Genomic DNA, 14,695 nt, shown 5'->3' with positions numbered 1-14,695 from the left:
TGGCTTGCTCATAGATGGCAGAGGGTAGTGGTGGAATGGTGTTTCTCTGACTGGAGGTCTGTGATTAGTGGCGTTATGCAGGGATCCAAACTGGAATTGCTGCTCTTTGTGATATATATATAGGATGAAAACATAGATGGGTGAGTTCGTAAATATGCAGACGACACAAATATTAGTGAAGTTCTGGATAGGACAGACATGGTAAACTTTATAGGTCAGGACATTGAGTACAAGAGTTAGGATCTCATGTTGCAGCTTTATAAGACTTTGGTTAGACAGCATACAGAGTATTGCATTCAGTTCTGGCCACCACATTACAGGAAGGATATGGAGGCTTTGGACAGGGTGCAGAACAGAATGCCGCTTGATTAAATGGATCCTGTATGTAGAGGTGAGAGAGACTAGGTTTGTTTTCCCTCGAGTGGCAGAGGCTGAGGGGTAACTTAATGGAAGTCTATAAAATCATGAGATATATAGATAGGTTTGATAGTCAGAATCTTTTTCCTAGAGTTGAAATGTATAATACTAGGAGGCATGCATTTAAGGTGAGAGGAGAAATTTCAAAGGAGATGTGAGAGGCAAGTATTTTTACACAGAATGTGGCAGGAGTCGAGAACACACTGCCAGAGATGATAAGGGCCTTTAGGGTGCTTTTAAATAAGCATGTGAATATGTAAAGAATAGAGGGATATGGACTAAAGCCAGGCAGAAGGGATTAGTTTAATTTGGCCTCATGTTTGGCACAACATCATGGTCCAAATGGCCCATGCCTGTGCTGTATTGTTCTACACTCGACATGCTAATTAAATTCAAGTCAAGTGCATTCTGTATTTTGAAATACACTATGTGGAGAATATTTTTCAATAGTGCATCTTATAGTGAAGCCAACTTCTATAGCAAAATTAGAAATTAAATCAACCGATCATTCTGATGCATCTTTAATTGCTGTTTGCATTCAAAAGAATTAGAGGGATAGGCTTTTCATCCACCTGAGAAAGCAAACAGGAGGAGAAGAGAATTTGGGAAATAAATATTTTAAGTCTGAGATGACAGTAATTTTTTCATGAAACTATGAATTGCTATGAACACAGAAGCATATGATATTGTGTGATATTAATAGTGCTATTTATAGTGCAAAACCTTGAACAACATCAAGAAGAGAGGAAGAATAATTGGATACTCATGAGTTATTGATATTGAGATCAATGTATTCAAGACTAAGAAAGGACACATAATAAGAAAGAACTAACACACTAGTGATCAGGGAAGACAATGGAGACATTGGAGAAAATAGACAAAGTGAGATTGAAAGGTTGTGGTCAGGGATTCCATTTGTATTATGGTTGTATTATGCATACTTCGTATTTTCTGACAGCCAGCTAATCTTTATGTGCAGCTAATCTTCTTGCATATTTGATTTCTTGGGGTCAGTAATGGAGGAACTACATTATGGATGGTCATGGATGGTCCTTTTAGTTGAAACAATCCAGACCCATGAATCAAGTTGAATGGAACTTCTTGACATACAATTCTGTTTTCACTCTACACACTACCCTAAATCTATCCTCAACGCAATCTCCTGCTTTCAACACAAGACTTGATAAAAACCCAAACAGAAATCTCTTACCACCACTGCTTTCCATACCTCCACTGATGAGCATCTAAACATCCCATCACCATAACAAGAATAGACAGAGAGACATAGTAGAAGAGCGAGAGACAGATAAGTATAATCCAGTTAGAGGGCAGAAACCAATACAAAGAAAAGGGAAAATAAGAGCTCAGTAAGAAGAATTACCAATGTGGAAATAATGAATACAAACAAGAAAGAGAGAGGTCTTGTGGCACAATATGAAATATTTCTGCCTCTGAGCCAAAAGGTCCAGGTTCAAATTCTTGAACTTGATGGCTAAAGGTGTGCTTATAATGCACACTTATTTCCAATGGACAGCAATGGCAGACAGTAAGAATAGGAGACATTCCTAGCCACCCATGTGATGGAAACAAAATATTGGAACCTCTGTTATTGCTGCTCAAATCTCTGGACTACAACACAAATGTAAAAGTGTTGGTTCACACAACTTTGATTTCTTTTTAGAGCTGAATGCCTCAGTTGCCCGGACAGATGTAGATCAAGTTGACATCAATAGCACATGGAGCATGTTTGGGACCTGGCTCTTGTCTGCACCCAAGTTGTGGTTGCAGCACTGTGGATTAGACCTGCTTTTAGGCAAAGGACTGAAGAAGAAGGAACTGGTGATGTATCCTGCAGCTTATGGGCGGCACGGTGGCACAGTGGTTAGCACTGCTGCCTCACAGCGCCTGAGACCCGGGTCAATTCCCGACTCAGGCGACTGACTGTGTGGAGTTTGCACGTTCTCCCCGTGTCTGCGTGGGTTTCCTCCGGGTGCTCCGGTTTCCTCCCACAGTCCAAAGATGTGCGGGTCAGGTGAATTGGCCATGCTAAATTGCCCATAGTGTTCGGTAAGGTGTAAATGTAGGGGTATGGGTGGGTTGCGCTTCGGCGGGTTGGTGTGGACTTGTTGGGCCGAAGGGCCTGTTTCCACACTGTAAGTAATCTAATCTAATCTTATCACAAGCAACACAATTACTACTGACATTCAACGTGTCTGCCTCTTTGTTGTTATTTCTTTTTCTGTTCGTGGAGCTGTATGAATTAGGGTATTTATAGTTAAACTTACTGTACCATATACTTAATCTTTTCAAATGTGTTTGCTTGATGCAACATCATAATCCAGCATTAGTTTGCCGATGGAGATTATAATCCCCATAATGATATTAGCCATAATACTAACCCCAGATAACAAATAAAACAACAATTTTTTTAAGAAAAATTTACAACCCTATATGCAAATCAATCATTTTAATTGATAAGATTCATGACAAATCCCTGATTCCACTGAAGTAAATGATTTATAGCTAATGAAATTAGTACAAGAAGTAAGTATTTTATACCATAGTTTCTTTGAGTGGAATTTAATATGTGGCATGCAAGCCCACCAACAAAATCAGAAGTGGACATCACTTTGAGTTTAGTGTCAGAGGCTGGCACTCATATAAATCATGCAAAGCTTTAAAGTGCTTGATGCATGTAATTTTTTGCTGGTGATAGGTTTCAGTTGGTGGATTCTGCCATTGGTTACACCCAAAACGTCGACTTCTCCACTTCCTGATGCTCCCTGGCTTGCTGTGTTCTTCCAGCTCCTGACTTGACTTTGAATTCCAGCAAGTGCAGTTTTTTTTGTTTCTAATTGGGTAACAATTCAGCCGGTCTGGAGAAGGGTGCTATGGCGGCAATAAAAGAGCCACTTGGACAAGCAGAGAGGCTTGTGTCAATGACACCAAACTTCTCGCACACCACCTTTTTGTCAGTTATCCATTCCAATTATTCAGTATGCTATTTCATCCAGCTCAGGCCCCCTCAAACGTCTTTTTTCCACCATGGTCCCATGTTATTTAAATATTTTTTGCCCTGGAGCCACACTATTACATCCAAATGTCAGAGCTAGGACAAAGAATGGCCTCTCATATCAGCAATACATCTGTGAAGATACTTGCTGGGCTCTTAGGGAATAGTGAGAGATGCCTTTCCTAAGTGTTAGCAGCAGGAGACCCACCTACTGTCTTGTGGCAGCCGGGATGGAAATTTCAGATAAGTTACTAACCATGGGTCCGCCATGGGTTCAGTGCAGGCAAAGATCATTGAAGTTATTTGATCCACTTGGTAGGTGTCATGGTGGCATGGGGACTGTCTCCCATGTGGGTATTGGGCTATGTATTTGTGCAAGTATGCAGTGAAACCAGTTAGATGAACGTGTGATGAACTTCAGGGCAACATGGCACTTGATGCTAAACAATAGTCTATATCATCAACAGGTCAATATAAATGATGGACATGTATGCAGACAAGACAGTTAATTGGCCTTTGTCAGATCATTAAATTTCCAATTGCTTCTACAAGATGAACGAACCCATAACCAGAAGGAAATGATAAGGACAGGAAGATGGGTGCCTGACCAAGGTTCTCACCACTGTTGAAGAATGAATCATCCAAATTGTAGTCAACAGTGGGTCTCAGCAACAGTTGACAGCAAGTCTAGAGTGGTAAGGCATCAAACTTGGTAATATTATGTGATTGCTCATCAGCAGGTAAGGTGAGAGACTCACAGACTATGTTGCTTTTTCTTTTTTACAAGTGGCCATAGTCTAAATGCCAGGCCTCAGTCACTCCTGGAGAATGAGAAAGATGACATCAGTGATCCCAAGGATGCACCAGCACCTGCCCCTCCCACATCATCCGCGAGGTGAGTTACACCCACGTATGTCACAAGGGGTCAAATTTACAATCAAAGCCTAATTCTTGTAAGCATATATTCCAGGACTCAAGGAGGCTGTGAGACCTGAGGTCCCAGACACTTGGAGAATTGCTAGAGTACAGGCACCCTACTGAGCTGTACACTGCTGATGAGCTTCTGGTCATGGGCACAACCAGCCCACTGGAGATTTACAAGAGGCTAGGGAACCATATGGCAGAAATGCCAGGGATTATGCACAATCTCAAGGACTATGGGGGAGTCCATGATAGGCATGGGTTTTATAATTTCTCAGGTATGTGAAGGCATGGTTTCCTTTATGGAGTGGTTGGTGACTGCTATGAGTGGTTGGTGACATCTTATATGGAGAGCCAGGTTGAGCCGTGATCCCATATGCACTTTGCCTTCACTCCATGGCTCCAGATATGGGCTCAGAAATGTAGTGCTTGGGTGTGATCCGCATGGTTGTAAAATATACAGACCCCAATCCTGGCGGCTAGGTTCCCGAGTCTAAATTCTTCAGTTGTGCACTTACCCTGGAATATTGGATTCGATTAGATCTAGAATAGAGAGCTGACCTAATCGTGACTATGTAACCATTGTTGATTATTGTAAAAGCCCATCTGGCTCACTCATGTCTTTGGGAAGTAAATCTGCAATCCTTACCAGGCCTGATCTACGTGTGACTCCAGACCCACAACGTTGACTCTTAATTTTGCTTTGGGCATTGAGGAAAAGCAATAAATGCTGGTATAGCCAGCAATGCCCACATTCCATGAATGAATAAAATAAAACCCATTTGCCTTTGGCAAAAAAAATCCTCAACTTGTCTGGGACTGTCAGACCCAAACACCCCTCAGTTCACTCAACCAAACCTCCAAGGCCAAGAGGCTCCACAACTGAGCAGACTCACACCATCCTGCTCTGGAACCTGGGACAATTGAAACATAGTGGGAGAGAGAAAAAGAAGAAAACCCATTGAGAGCACTTCAGTGATACAGGTGAGAGGGAACTCTGCGTGAAGTGTCACGTATGTAAAAACTTGATTGTCTGTTCATGTGACTGTGCAGCCCTGAATATAACTCTGGCCCTATGATTTTTTGACTTCATGTCCATGCAGGATGTACCCAGGATTGATGTTTGTGCTGAGACCCTGCTGAAGAATGTGGAAGCAAGGTGTATATAGTGCTATCATTTTTGCTGGCACCAATATCCCCTCTCAGCTGTTTGGAGGTTCCTTGCAAGCTGATCAATGTGCTGACACATTGACTCCTGATTCCAGAAGCCGCTGCTGCACATGCACCTCAGAGATCCCTTTAGCAGGAAAAGCAATTACAGGGAGCATAGGCTGATATCAGTGGCCATTGTACTGAAACATCCCCATATTTTGCCAGGCTCTGTGTCCAAAGGTGTTGCTGTGAATGAGTTGTTCAACAATGCAGGGAGGTGCACAGTTTACGGACAGCTAATACATTTAGTTCACCAGTGATGAGGGACCTCATGGATCTGTATTCTCTACAGTGCATGGTCTGTCTATAATGCTCTTTCTCTTTAAAGGGCCTCACTTCACAGGATCCTAAAACTCTCTCCTTGACAGATCAAAGATACTGACCCTTGGTGTTCAGGTGTATCTGCAGCCATTTTCCTTCTCTTTATGTATTTTGGATTTCTAGAACGATGGAAAGTTCGGAAAGCACGCTGCAGCCAGTGCTTTCCAAACTTCATCTCGATATGTCAGTGAGACCTGAATAGCCAGATCCGTCTCCTGATAGCCCTCCCTATGTAACCACCTCTGGTCCCCATACAGGTGCCTGTACCTACCCACCTTCCTGACCCAGCCTCTCGTGTGTGAGATGAGCATACCAGCTATGGTTATATACAGCCCTTTTCCCCCCAGACCATGGATAAACACTTCTTCTTGCATTATCCTCTTCCTATCCATACTGTAATGTAACACCCTTTACAAATATAGTTGCTCACTTCATAATTGTCAACCCCCTTCCTGCCAATCTGCAGATCCCAAATAGGTGCCCAAGTCTCATTCTGGTAGCCGGGGCCCCTTTTGTATCCCAACCCCACCTCTTTGGACGGACTGAGGACTGTTCATGGCACATCCCCTTGTGAGACCTAACCAAGCTGGTATGAGATGCTGCCTTTGACCCACTATGTCAGAACCCCCTGACTGACCAGTGCCTCCATGCACTTTGATGACATGGGATGCTCGCTTGCTGCACATGCAGAGTGTTTCTCATGTAAGCTGTTGACATATGGTGTAGGTGTGAGATTGTTCTAGTTCACTGCGATACAGCAAAGATATAAACCCCCTTGATGGAGAGCTGCTGATTAGCAACACAAACATTGGTTAACTATATTAGGTTAGATTCCCAACAGTGTGGAAACAGGCCCTTCGGCCCAACCAGTCCACACTGACCCTCCAAAGAGTAACCCACCCAGACCCATTTCCCTCTGACTATTGCACCTAACACTATGGGCAATTTAGCATTGTCAATTCACCTGGCCTGCACGTCTTTGGACTGTGGGAGGAAGCTGGAGGACCCAAAGGAAACCCACGTAGACACGGGGAGAATGTGCAAACTCCACACAGACAGTCGCCCGAGGTTGGAATCGAACTTGGGACCCTAGTGCTGTGAGGCAGTAGTGCTAACTACTGACCCACCGTGCCATATGGAAAGGCATGGATGCTGCAAGCAAAAGGCAGGTGCCAAATGAAAAAGTGAGAGCTGGTAAGCAAGAAGGCAGTCCTTAATGCATCCTGGCCAAATCTGTGGGTTAGGTGCTTCTCCCGGTATACAGAAACCTTTCATTGCTAGTTGCCGGTGTGACCTGTAATGGAAGTCTGTTGCTTTCAGAGCAGTCTGCCAGTGTATCAAAGAGGTGCCATGATGGTCGTGCAAGGTTGGCAAATGTCTGATGCCAGTGTTCATTGACAGGGATGGGTGTGGATTATGCCTATGGATCATGCCCCAAGATGCTATTTAATGCTGAGCATCATTCAAGCTCCCCTCAGATGGTGGCAAACTGAAGTCACTAGGTATCCGTTTTGATTTCCATGTTGGGAATTCTCAATGTCTAGCTTGTTTGCGGCATTTAGGATGACCGGAAGCTGCATATTAATGAGACAAGTTCTGACATTGACAAAGAGGTTTTCAAACGATGCCCCCCCTCCCGCCTAATTGAAACTTGTTACTACCTTGTATGAAAAATGCAGCAAGTTGCTCCTGACATCATGATGGACACTGCTGGACTTTTTGACTGATCCTGCCACAGATCTCCCTATAGCTCATATCACTCACGTTTCTATCAGATTGCACCCACAACATTTTAAATCAGTCAACATTCATAGAATGCAAATATATTCCAAGTAAATGTGAAGCCCAAACTAACACTCTACTGACTTAATTTTGCAGTCTGAACCTATTGCAATAATTTTGAAACTTCAAATCCTGCAATGTTAATTCACCTGTTTGTAATATTTCGTACACCCAGAGTCAACATAAACGTCCACATCTTTGATTATTGCTATGAAATGTGGCAATTTTTTGTCTTTTATAAGTATCAGAAAAAAATCTGTTTATTAGAAATCAGTTCTTCTCTTCAATCAGGATTTCAAGTCAGTTGATAGCCTAAGCTGTGAATTGCTGCTGTTTGATGTTCCATGACCCTGAATTCAATCTCATCTTGTTTAACAGTAAACTAATTACATAGAAATCCCATATGGATGCAAATGTTGATGGCTCAGAGCAGCCTTTTATGGTTTAGAAAGAAAACTGCTGGAAATATTTAATTTGTCTTGTTCTTCCAAGACCCATTCAAATTCTCTTGATATCACAGCAACAATTGGTAATGTGTCCACAGCCTCAGAGAAAGAACTATATGACAAGCATTTAACACCATTCCACTTCAGATTTTTGTTTCAAAATTGACTAAGCTAGTCATTACATTTGCCATGTTTCTTCTAAGAAATCAATAAACAATTTGCAGATGGATTTGTGGGGTTTTGTTAAAAAAGCACTGCATGGTACATTGCATTGCATTTGCAGTAAGGGAATATGGTATCCCAGATTTTGCTGTCAGATTAACAGTGAGACTAAAGGCATTTAAAAGTATTTATTTGAAAATGGTATCAGATAAAGAAGGCTGAGCACTGAAATGCCAATATCTAAAAGCTACTATCTGAGGTATACAGCTCCACTGTTATCTTTACAAAACAGTACTTCACTCTCTGCCTCACCATTGACAAGTACTAACTGATACAACTTAGTTTAAGGGAGATATGAACTCAATCCATCACAGATATTCCAATTAGTGATTACATATAAAAGTCTTTCTTAGTGATGCGATAAATATTGCTAAAAAGGCACGTTTTATTGAAGCATTTCATCTTGCATTCAATTACTTACAGTGTGGAAATAGGCCCTTCGGCCCAACAAGTCTACACTGACCCTCCAAAGAGCAACCTACCCAGACCCATCCTCTGACATTTACACCTTCACCTAACACTATGAGCAATGTAGCATGGCCAATTCCCCTAACCTGCACATCTTTGGACTGTGGGAGGAAACCGGAGCACCTGGAGGAAACCCACGCAAAGAACATGCAAACTCCACACAGGCAGTTGCCCAAGGTAGGAATTGAACCCAGGTTTCTAGCGCTGTGAGGCAGCAGTGCTAACCACTGCACCACCATGCCACCCAGATAATTCACAATAATTCCAATAACAAGGAAGCTGCATATTGGAATTGTTGGGGATATGGTGTTAAGTGGTTGGCACCAATCTGGTCAGTAGAGAAGTTGCTGTGGAACATGGTTCAGTTAGAAAATGACTGATAGTTAAATGCCAAATTTTATTTAAATTTAAACCAAGCAGGTTGATTCTGATTAGTCAAGCTATTTCCCTGAGAAATGAACTGAAATATGGCTGTTACCAATTTTATCCAGTTGAAACAGACACAGTGTGTATATATGTATGTTTATTCAGTCTGCAAAGAATAGATCACATATTAAAACATATATCTTCCAGTATGCCCAAGAGCACCACACAGCAATTGGTTGTCAGCATCAGACCTATCATATTCAGGGTCATTCAGTTAGTGTCCAATAATCAAATCACATCTGCTGTTCAGTTTTGCAAGCACAGGTTGATTGGATACTATCAGAACTGTGCTTGTTATGAACAACCATTCTGTTTGATACAATCTGCCAGTCTTTGGACATTCGGCCTATATACTGGGCATCACACTGGTGCTGAAGCTCATTGACTACATTTCTCATCTATGTGAGAGGTAAAACTTGTTATTCACTTAATGATGGCCTCGTGTTAGTGGCAAACACCAGTCATGTTGCTGTTAGATATTAACAGCGTGAACCAGTGAGGTTCAACTGGTGCTCAAATTTATCACATACATAGCTCTTGCCTTGGTAATTTGAATTTGACTGGGCCATTTTTCATATTCAGAGTGGCAGCTTTAGGCCCGTTCATGGGTTTGCACAATATAAAGCAAGAAGTTTCTCAATTCATTCAGTTTTTTTTATCTTCCAGGTTAACTGGTCATAGACTAGGCACTTCTCAGGACCTTATTTTCAAGGCTTCAAATAAAAACAATCTTACATCATGTGAAGCTGGCAGAATCTCAACAACCCAGTGACAATAAGTAGTCAGCAGAGGGAACACCGTTAGAGATTTCTCAACCAGCACATGAAGCAAAGGGATGGGAGTAGTCAACAGTAATAAACATGGCTTTATCATCAAAATACATACCATTCTTAACAATTGTTGCAATTTTGTATTCATTGGAGCTGCTGCCAAATGTGTCTCGAAAGCCTTGCTCAAAATAAGCAAAAAAATGCTTCTTAGATTTATAAAAGAGCAATGAGCTGTCATGTGATATATACGATAGGGTTCATCCTCACAATTCACTGCATCCTTGTATGTGGTCTGCCCAACACACTTAAAGGTGATGTCCCTTCAGGCTTTATTGTATCTTTGATCCGTTCTGTACAACGTGAATTGGCCGAATTGTTGGGCAATTTGCCACATCCACTTGTTCAACATACGCAATGAAGGATTCATTCATATTTGCTGAGACCTTACAGGACTTGCATACCAATAACAATTAAGTGCCCAGGTGCTTCTTCAACATTGCAAGCCAATTCATCAAAGCACCACTTAAAGAAACCATAGACTTTTGCACTGCTGCACCCACCATGTCATGACAATCTAAACCTGATAGCATTCTATGAATCAGCATTCACTGAACTTATGAAACTGATGAACTTACCTCACAAAAGGTTAAGTAATAACATAAGAACACCATGTCAGAGGTAGTATATTTGCATGAATAGAAAATTAGCTCTTGGCAGGAATCTATGAGTAGGGATAAGGGATTCTTTTCCAGGTTGGCAGTCTGTAACCAGTGGGATTCCACAGGGTTCAGTGTTGTGACAGCAACTGTTTACAAGATAAATATATGACTTGAAGGAAGCAAGTGAATACTGTAACCGATTTTGCTGATGATAAAAAAAAGAACTGTATTGTTATACACCACAGGAACAGGTCCTTTGGCATACTAGGTCTATTCCAAACATTATGTTATTCCAAAGTAATCCCATCTGCCTGCACATGGTCCAGATCTTACTATTCTCCATCTGTCTGTTTCTGCCTAAATGCTCTTAAATGTTGTGATAGTATCTGCTTCTACCAGCTCTCGTGGCAGCGCTTCCCAGGCACTACCACTCTGTGTAAAAACCTTTCCTTGCACATCTTTAAACTTCTCCCCCCTCTCACCTGAAATCAATGCATCCAAGTTTTTGACATTTCCAACTTGGGAAAGAAACTCCAACTATCGACACAAACCATGCCCATCATAATTTCACGTACTTCTTTCAATTTGACCTTCAGGCTCTGATGCTTTAGTGAAAATAATCTAAGTTTGTCCAACCTTTCCTTATAGGCAACACACTCCAATACAGGCAACATTCTGTAAACCTCCTCTGCATCCTGTCAAAAAATTCCACATCCTTCCTATTATGTAACAATGAGAACTACACACAGTATTCCACAGTGGGCTAATGAAAGTTTCATATCGCAATAAGACTTGCCAATTTTTATATTAAATGAAGGAATACTGTATGCCTTCTTTACCAACTTATCCACATGTTGCCATTTCCATGGAGCTATGAACTTGGGCCACAAAATCCCTATGTATATCAATGCTCCTAAGAGTCAGCCATTTACTATATATTTCCCTTTTGCATTTAACTCTCAAGATTAATCAACTCATACCTGTTAATGGATGGATTAAATTCCATCTACCATTTCTCTGCCCAACTTTCCAACTGACCTATATCCTGCTGCATCATTTGATATCCTTCCTCACAATCCACAATGCCACCAATTTTTGTGTCATCTGCAAAGTTACTGATCAGGCTATTGACATTTATAGATCTGATACTTATTAAATTGGAGAGGATTCAGAAAAGATTTACCAGGATGTTGCTGGGGAATGGAGGATTTGAGGTATGAAAATAGGCTGCATAGATTGTGACATTGTAGGAGGTTGAGGGTGACCTTGTAGAGGTTTATAAAATCATGAGGGGCATAGATAAGATGAATAGCAAAGTTCATTTCCTGAGGGTGGGAATGTTCAGAATTAGAGGGCCTATTTTTAAGGTGGGAAGATAAAGTTTTACAGAGGAAATGAGAGGCAATGTTTTTTTTACACAGAGAGTAGTCTGTGTATGGAATGAACTTCCAGAAGAAGTGTTTAGTGCAAGTACAGTTGCAACATTTAAAAGACATTGGAATAAGTGTATTAATTGGAAAGGTTAGAGGGATATGGGCCAAATGTAGGCAAGTGGGACTAGTTTAGTTTGGGAACATTGTCGACTTGGACTATTTGGATCCAAGAGCTTATTTCCATGCTCCATAACTCTATGGCTCTATCAAGAGAGGTCCCAGCACTAATCCTTGTGGACACCACTGGTCAAAGACATTCAATCAGAAAAACACCCCTCAGCCAATTTTGTTTCAATTTACAAACTCACCATGGATTCCATATGATTTGATCTCTTTAACCAGTCTACCATGAGGTATTTTGTCAAATGCTTCAGTAAAGTCCATGCAGAAAACACTCATTGCATTACCCTAATGAATCATCTTTGTCATTTTCTCAAAATATAAAGTTTGTGAAACAAGATGTCCCCTGCATAAAACCTTGCTGACTATCCCCAATAAATCAATTATTCTCCAAATGCATGTAAATGTTGTCCTGAACAATCTTCTCCAGTAATTTCCTTACTACTGATGTAGGTCTTACTGGCTTATAATTTCCTGGATGATCCTTATCGCCTTTCTTGTACAGAGGAACAACATTGGCTATTTTCCAATCTTCTGGGAGCTCGCCTGTGGCTAAAAGGGACATAATAATCTCTGACAAGGCTTCAGCAATCCCCTCCCTCACCTTCAGTACCCTCGAGTAAAGCCCATCATGCCTGGCAGACTTGCCTACCTTAATGATTTTCAAGACAATCACCATTTCTTCTTTCTTAATGTTAACATGCCTCAGACTAGCAACGCTTTCTCTAAACTTACCATCATCTTCATCTTTCTCTTTGGTGGATATCATGATGTGCTCATTAAGGGCCTTACTTACTTGTTCTCAATGCCAGCAAAACCAAAGAACTGATTATTGAATTTCAGTGGGATGTTACTCATGTCACCCTACAAATTAACAGCACAGAGGTGGAATGAGTGGAGAGTGCCAAGCTCCTGGGAGTGATCATGCACAACAAGCTTTCTTGGACTCTTCATGTCAATGCACTGGTTACAAAGGCCCAACAATGTCTCTTCTTCCTCAGGCAGCTGAGGAAATTTGGCATGAAGGCGAATACCCTTGCCAACTTTTATAGGTGCACCATCAAGAGCAATCTGTGTGGATGTATCAATACCTGATGGCACTGCTGCCTCACAAGCGCCAGAGACCCGGGTTCAATTCCCGACTCAGGCGACTGTGTGGAGTTTGCACATTCTTCCCATGTCTGCGTGGGTTTCCTCCAGGTGCTCCGGTTTCCTCCCACAGTCCAAAGATGTGCAGGTCAGGTGAATTGACCATGCTAAATTGCCCGTAGTGTTAGGTAAAGGGGTAAATGTAGGGGTATGGGTGGGTTGCGCTTCGGCGGGTTGGTGTGGACTTGTTGGGTCGAAGGGCCTGTTTCCACACTGTAAATAATCTAATCTAATTACCTGGTATGTCAACTGTCACAGTCAAGAGTGGAGACAGTTACAGAGAGTGGTGAACATGGCCCGGACAATCACAAAGGCCAACCTCCCATCTATAGAATCTATCTACCAGGCCTACTGTCAAGGCAAGGCTGCCAGCATTCTCAAAGATCCATCCCACCCTGGCAATGCTTTTCTATAAGCTCTATCATTAGGGAGAAGGTACAGAAGCTTGAGCACACGCACCAGCCGATTTCAAAACCATTTCTACTCTACTGTTGTTAGAATACTGAATGGATTCACAAACTTAACATTTGCCTGGACCTTTTTTTATTTTTGCTGCTGTTTACCTATTATTTACTTATCTATGCTACTTAACTCTGTGATCTGCCTGTATTGCTCGCAAGTGTGTTTTGGTACACATGACAATAAATTCAAATCAATTCAATTCAATTTAAATTCCCTCCTTTGTCCTTGAGTGGATCTACCCTTTCTCTAGTTATCCTCTTGCTCCACATGGACATATTAAGTGCCTTGGGATTCTTCTTAGTCCTGAGCTGAAAATGTCATTCCTGATGAAGGGCTTATGCCCGAAACGTCGAATTTCCTGTTCCTTGGATGCTGCCTGACCTGCTGCGCTTTAACCAGCAACACATTTTCAGCTCTGATCTCCAGCATCTGCAGACCTCCCTTTTTATTCTTCTTAGTCCTACTTACTGTCAACATTTCATGGCCCCTTCTAGCCCTACTAATTTCTTTAATTTCAATTGTGACAGGACTTTGTAAAATGAAAGCTCACATGGACTGGTGACTGTTCTCCAAATATAGAAAATTCTAAATGTTTCTCATGAGTGCAACTTCAAAGCTCATGTTTCAATCATTCCTTCCCTATTTTTCTTAAGAAACAATCCTTCTAGCTTCAAAAATGGATGAAAAGATTGAAATGGGATAAACTATCAGAAGGACATGATTGCACTGAAGAGGGTGCAAAGGAGATTCAACAGAATGTTGCCTAAGATGAGAAGTCTCAGTTATGAGGAGAGCTTGGTTAGCCTGGGTTTGTTTTCCATGGAGCAGAGGAAGCTGGGGTTGGGGGCTAGTGGGAGCAAGGTTAGTGTTTGGG

General features: G+C 41.7%; 1 long non-coding RNA gene across 3 annotated transcripts in view; it reads left to right on the top strand.

The window, feature by feature from the left end:
• Nucleotides 1-10,412, top strand: part of LOC132817138 (uncharacterized) — a 57,889-nt gene extending 47,477 nt beyond the window's left edge. For 2 of the 3 annotated variants that reach the window (XR_009644857.1, XR_009644858.1), the window contains exons 4-6: nt 3,898-4,125; nt 4,218-4,325; nt 5,455-7,852. This is a non-coding gene — a long non-coding RNA (uncharacterized LOC132817138). Of the gene's footprint in view, nt 1-3,897; nt 4,126-4,217; nt 4,326-5,454; nt 7,853-9,894 lie in introns of those variants that run through there. The other variant, XR_009644859.1, reaches the window with a different exon arrangement.
• Nucleotides 10,413-14,695: the final 4,283 nt, after the last annotated feature.

The sequence above is a fragment of the Hemiscyllium ocellatum genome, chromosome 7 (assembly GCF_020745735.1).
Source record: "Hemiscyllium ocellatum isolate sHemOce1 chromosome 7, sHemOce1.pat.X.cur, whole genome shotgun sequence".
Classification (NCBI taxonomy): Eukaryota; Metazoa; Chordata; class Chondrichthyes; order Orectolobiformes; family Hemiscylliidae; genus Hemiscyllium; species Hemiscyllium ocellatum.
Note: the sequence above shows the minus strand (reverse complement) of the source record. Positions and strands in the feature narration are given on the sequence as shown.